Source organism: Lolium rigidum, chromosome 5 (assembly GCF_022539505.1).
Source record: "Lolium rigidum isolate FL_2022 chromosome 5, APGP_CSIRO_Lrig_0.1, whole genome shotgun sequence".
NCBI classification, from domain to species: Eukaryota; Viridiplantae; Streptophyta; class Magnoliopsida; order Poales; family Poaceae; genus Lolium; species Lolium rigidum.
Genome location: NC_061512.1, coordinates 133,111,902 through 133,118,337, shown reverse-complemented (window position 1 = coordinate 133,118,337; position 6,436 = coordinate 133,111,902).

Here is a 6,436-nt window from a genome sequence, read left to right as displayed (position 1 = left end):
AATGCTTGTGGCAGTTTATTTGCTAAGTGGAAAACCATGACTCGAGGAATGGATCAAATCAAATAATAAACAACGTTATTCAATTTAATCATCCCAATTAACGGATATAATTAACCGTACATGAATATTACTAGTTATAGTTTATTTGCTCTTCCTATCTACAAAACAACATGATTGAAGGTAGCAGAATGGTCGAACGACATGCATAGAAATAGTACTCCCTCTGTAGGTTTACAGGTGTATTATGCATTTCGAGACAAAATTTTAACTACTTCAACAAAATATAAGATATATATCACAAAAATTGTACTATTAGAAACTTCTTTTGAATATGAATCTAATGGTATAATTTTTGCGGCATATATCTCATATTTTATTGACCAAATTTATAGTTAAAATTTTCTCCTCAAAATTTATAATGCTCAACTGGTATGGAGGTAGTATAATAAACAAGTTGGTGAGATGTGGGAGTAAAAGCAGTTTGACTCTCGATGCATGCATGCAGTTGAGCACCCAATCGATTTACGGGACAAATAATAGTACATGAAACTAACATTGAGTTCTAGATAGCACAGTATTAATTGATTTTCAAAGGAAAGCAAAAGAGTCCCGATGCCTCCTCTCTCGAGGCGCTAGGCAATTACTACAGCGGGGGCACGCAGGCTTGCAGTCAGGAATTTAAGAACTGACGTCCATGTCAGCGATCCTTGACATGAATCATCCCAGACCGTCCATCTATCCTTAGGGATCCATGTGAAGAATCATCTAAGCCCTCCGTACATCCATCACTATCCAACAGGTGATAACAGAGACTGCCCCTCCTCATCTTCTTCTTCCCTGCAAGCCTCTCCATTTCTATATATACGAGAGCCTCATCACTGTACGCGTGCGGAAACGCGTGTGACTTAGACTTTGACTTTTACTTGTCGAGGAGAGGAGAGGAGAGGAGAGGAGAGCGCAGTCTGGCATGATTGAGGGACTTCGCGGGGGGCGATATTCTCCTCTGAGACAAGACAAGACACAGGTTAGTATATCCTCTTGTACGTGTTTGTTTCCATGTTGGCGCATGATTGAATCTTGTAGATCATGTCTTGGCTGTTGTTTGAGCCCCATATATACTAGTACTCAGATTCAGTAGCTCCCTTCACTTTCAACACAGTACTTTCAATACAGTAATGTAGTCACGACATCAGGCGCGAGGCCGTGCCTTTTCTTTGACTCTGGATATCCATCGCAAAAAAAATGCAAGTGCTGAGAGAAGGGGTGTCTTCTTTGACTCTGTCCACGGCCGCCTCCTCCTCGGGCCTCGCCGCCGCAGTCGAACATGCCGCCGGCCCACTCCGGCTCCACCACCTCCTCCACGGAGTCAGCGTGCGCCAACGTTTTGGGGGATTGCTCGGTCACCGACAGGGCGTCGAGGTCGCCTGATGTGTCACTTCCCAGCGGGCGAGGACGGGCGCTGCGACCCCGACCGCGGTGAAGCCGTCCTCCACGACCTCGGGGCGGGTGTTCCCGGTGAAGCACCAGTAGAGCCAGCAGAGCGCGTACTGGCAGACGACGGTGATGTGGAGCAGCGCGACGACGACGGCCACGTGCGCGCGCTCGCCCGCGCGTGCCTGGCCCTGGCCGCCGCCCTTGCTGCAGTACGCGGCGCGGAGCTCGGCGGCGTCGGCGGGCAGGCGCCAGCGGCAGAGCAGGAAGAGGTGGTGGAGGAGCGCCGGGTGCTGGTAGAGGCTCATGAGCGTGAAGAGCGCGTTGAGCACCTGGTTGTTCACCTCGGCCCAGTGGCTCCTGGCCGCGGGCGCCGGGATCGCGCCGTCGAGGAGGCCCAGGAGGAGCAGCGCCAGCATCCCGCCCGAGGCGCCCACGCAGAGGAGCCACAGCAGCAGCGCGGCGTTCATGGGGTGCGTGATCCATTCCCTGCACGTGGAGCGCACGGATGCCCAGTCCACGGCGACCCAGCCAGCTGACGACGACGTCGTCGGGCCGCCGCGCAAGAGACCGAGCAAGTCCTGCCGGCGAGGCCTGTCGAGCTTGGAAGCTGGCGAGCGATGGGGCGCACGCGTCGCCATTGCTGTCACGAGGAAGATGCATTGCGGGTTGTCGTGCGCCGCATGCACCTGCGGACAAAGCAATTTCAGTGAAGCACAACTTGTGCAAACAGTAGTAATATGCAGGTGGTGGATTATTCAGATTTGTACTGCTGCTATGGAGTAAAATCGGCGGCTTTGGAGATTGGGATCCGTCATCAATCCTGCTTCGCTTGCCAGCCGACGGTCAGACTTGGGGGCGGCTTGTTCTGCTCCAGCTTCCTTGGAAGGAACCAACACCAGGTCAATTTTGAGCTTCCTGTCAATTTGGGAGGAATGCCATGCCATGGCGTGGTTGCAGCTGCCGTTGTGGACTTGATGCAAAATCTCTTCTTTTCTTTCGGCCCCGCGGGAGAGGTCCGTCCGTGAAAGCCATGGCTGTCCACTGTCATGGTGGTTGGACGTAGCTAGTGGACTTGGGGTCCATCAAGCCAACCTGCCCATCGACAAGCAACAGCACTACTACTGTGTATGGGCTCTGCTACTGCACGGAGTTCGTTCGGAAGGAAAAGCAGCGTGAATGTCTCTAGCTTGTTGATTATCGTCATGAGGATATATGTTACCTAGATACTGCATTCTGAAAGTGTGGAGATGATACGCGACAACTGTGTCACTGAATTTGAGGAGGAGCTCGTCCTTGTACGGATGGAATCCGACAATACTGCAACCCCACCCACAAAACTCTTGTTCTGGAATTGCATTGCTATCAAAGTCAATGAAGTTGTGTTGGTCTGAGTTAAATGAATTGTCGGAACCATCTCTACTCCCTAGTTCTTCAACTTCATCATCATGACAGCTAGATTGTTCTTCCTCCTCTTCGCATTGTGCCGCATTATCATAATCTTGTTCTTCCTCCTCTCCGCCTCGTGTCTCATCAGCATAATCTTGTTCTTCCTGCTCTTGCTCCTCAATGTCAACATAGTTATCATCTTTCTCTTCCTCGCTCTCTCCTTCCTCATACTCACCATCTGGAGTCTCATCATCACAATCATCATCGCTTTCGTCATCACTATTATGTTTGAATAGGCTGATTAAGTTTTTGCTTCCTTCGACCACTGCCCATTGCATTCTTGGTTGCATACTCGTTTCTTTCCTCAGATAATGCATCGTGCGATCATACTCTTTGAAGTCGGCCTCATGTGCGAGTGTCCATTCTATCTGGTCATGGGCTGACTCCATGAGCTCCCATACTTCAAGTTTGAACTCTCTTAGCTCCGCATAGCAGATCCCTCTCTCGTTGCTTGCTAAGTACCTCATCGGCAGCGCCCCTTGATACAATCTCTCTCTGTGGGAAGGTTGCCGCGGGAGCTGAATCATGTCGTACGTCCTCCGTGAGCAACGGAGGATCACGAGGACGCCACCGTGGCAGTGAACGTAGAGCGAGCCTCTCCAGTACTCGGCCGACCACCACGTCCTGTCATCCTTAGCGCGTGGTGTGGTTACCAAATCGTAGAGGTCTCCCGTGGCGGTGTGCCCCGGCTTGAACTCCTGACTCTCCCACTGGCATGTCCGTGAAGAGAAAACCAACACGTGGAATACCTTCTCATGTCCCTCGGGCGGCGACTCGGGGTTGGACTGGCAAGCTGAATCGGCTGGCTCTTCTTGGGAGTGTGACTCATGTTGCTGCTCTTCTTCAGATTCAGATGGTTCCTCTTCTCCAAACAAGTTCGGCAGAGACGTGCACTGCCACTCAGTATCAGTCCAGCATGGGGCTTTAACGCGTGACCACTTATCTTCTTCTTTGTGAAGTAGCTTTTCCGTGGGAAAGAAGAACACCTTGTGATGTCGCGACACGGCTGGATCGAAGGCGAGGAACATACCCTCGGTGCTGCACGGCCATGGCGTCGGTGGAAGCGGCAGGCGGGCATATACCGCGACGTGGCCGGATTGCACACGTAGGGATTCATGGACCGGTTGCTGAACATGTGATGCCCCGTGATGAGCAGCAATCCATTGCAGTGCTGCGCTGCGGTAGCAATCCCGGTAGTCCCCGAAGAGACGTCGGTAGCGGGGCTCCTCGACGGCGTCACGCGGCGAGGGCGGGCCGAATAAGGCGAAATTGGTGTCATATCCGGAATTCTCATATCCGTGGTACCTGGCGAAGATGCCGGGGAAGTCGCGCGGGAAGATGTGCGGGAGGAGGAGGGCGTGGACGTCGACGATGTCACGCCACGCGCGGCAGACGCACCGGGACACGGCGAGGCCGCGGCCCGGGAGGCGCCGGAGGATGTCGAGGAATAGGTCGTAGGGGAGGCAGATGCCGTCATTGGCGTGCTCTGCGTCCATCGGCGCCGGTGCGCACGGATAAACTTGCAATCTCGCCGGCGCGAGGTAGGCGGATCTGGCGATTATGTATTGGAGATTTGCAGTCGGTATCGATTTGCAATAGTAGCAGGATCCCTCGGTATGCTTCCGAATTTGGAAATAGCTTCCTTTTCTAACACCCTCGTTCCCCGCTATACGGGACAAAGTAAAATGCATAGCCAAACCATAGAAGAGTTACTAAAGAAATGAATCATAGTTTGATGTGTCCTTTTCTGAAGAGGAAGTAAAAAAAGCTTTGTTTCAAATTGAGGATTTGAAAGCTCCTGGACCAGACGGGCTACATGCAGTTTTCTATAAAAGATACTGGCCTATGCTTGGTGATGATTTAACACGGGAGGTTTTACAGGCGGTTAACTCTGGTGTGTTACCAGATGGTTGGAATGATACGGTTGTCGTATTAATTCCGAAAGTAGAAAATGCTGAGAAGGTTACACAGTACCGTCCTATCAGTTTGTGTAATGTTGTCTATAAAGTAATCTAAAAAATGTTGGCAAATAGGTTGAAGCTTATTCTTCCAGAGATCATTAGCCAACACCATAGTGCGTTTGTTCCCGGACGCCTAATCACAGACAATATTCTCATAGCTTATGAGTGTGTTCATACGATAAAGAAGAAGCAGGGAAGAAAGGGACTCTGCGCGGTGAAGCTAGATATGCATAAGGCTTACGATAGGGTTGAATGGTGCTTCTTAGAAAAGATGATGTTGAGATTGGGCTTTGACCCACGGTGGGTGAAGCTTATTATGGCTTGTGTTTCATCAGTTCGTTACCGAGTTCGTTTTAACTCAAACGAGACGGATATGTTCACTCCCACAAGGGGGATTCGCCAAGGTGACCCTCTTTCAGCTTATCTGTTCTTAATCTGTGCAGAGGGTTTATCAAGCCTACTTACTGATGCCGAAGCAACTAATGCAATGACGGGTGTTAAAGTATGCCGTGATGCGCCCACAGTGTCCCATCTTTTATTCGCTGATGACTCCCTTATTTTGATGGAGGCTGATGGGGACAATGCAAGAGCTCTAAAACAGGTTCTTGATTCATATTGTGCTAGTTCTGGACAACTAGTAAGTGCGGATAAATGTAGCATTTTTTCAGTCCAAATACCTCAGTGGACAGTAGAGTGGAAGTATGTGAAATTCTTGATATATGGACAGAATCTCTGAATGATAGATACCTCGGTTTACCAGCCATGGTGGAGGTTGATAGAAGTGATTGCTTCAAGTATCTTATTGAGAGAGTTCAGGCTATTATTAGTGGATGGAAGGAGAAAATGCTATCAATGGGAGGAAAAGAACTATTGATAAAGGCGGTTGCTCAAGCTATACCAGTGTTTGCGATGACAGTATTCAATATCCCAAAGAAAATTATGAAGGGAATTAATGATGCTATTTCGCAGCTATGGTGGGACGATGATGATGAACACAAGAAAATGCATTGGTTAGCATGGTGGAAATTGTGTATCCCAAAAGAGAAAGGAGGTATGGGTTTCCGAGATCTCCACACGTTTAATACAGCAATGTTAGCAAAACAATGTTGGAGGTTAATGGAAGAGCCAGGTTCTTTATGTGCAAGGGTCTGATGGTAATCTCCTTAAAGAAAATCTAAAGAGTGGTAGTTCTTATACATGGCAAAGCATTATTTATGGTATCCAATGTTTAAATCGTGGAAGCATTTGGAGAGTGGGAGGAGGTGATGAAATTAATATCTGGGAAGATGCATGGATCCCAACAAGTCCAACAAAGAAGGTATATACCCCAAGGGAGGCATCTTGCTTAGTAAAGTTTCTGATTTAATTAATCCTGTCACTGGATCATGGGATGAAGAGCTAATTCGAGAAAATTTCTGGAGTATTGATGCAAATAGAATCTTGGAAATCCCTATACCTCCATCGGGTATGAATGATTTTGTAGCTTGGCATTTAACAAAAACCGGATTTTTTACTGTTCGTTCCACATATCATGCCGAGTGGGAGTATCAATTTGGAAGGCCTAATCCAGATGTTATGGACATTGGAGGATCTCA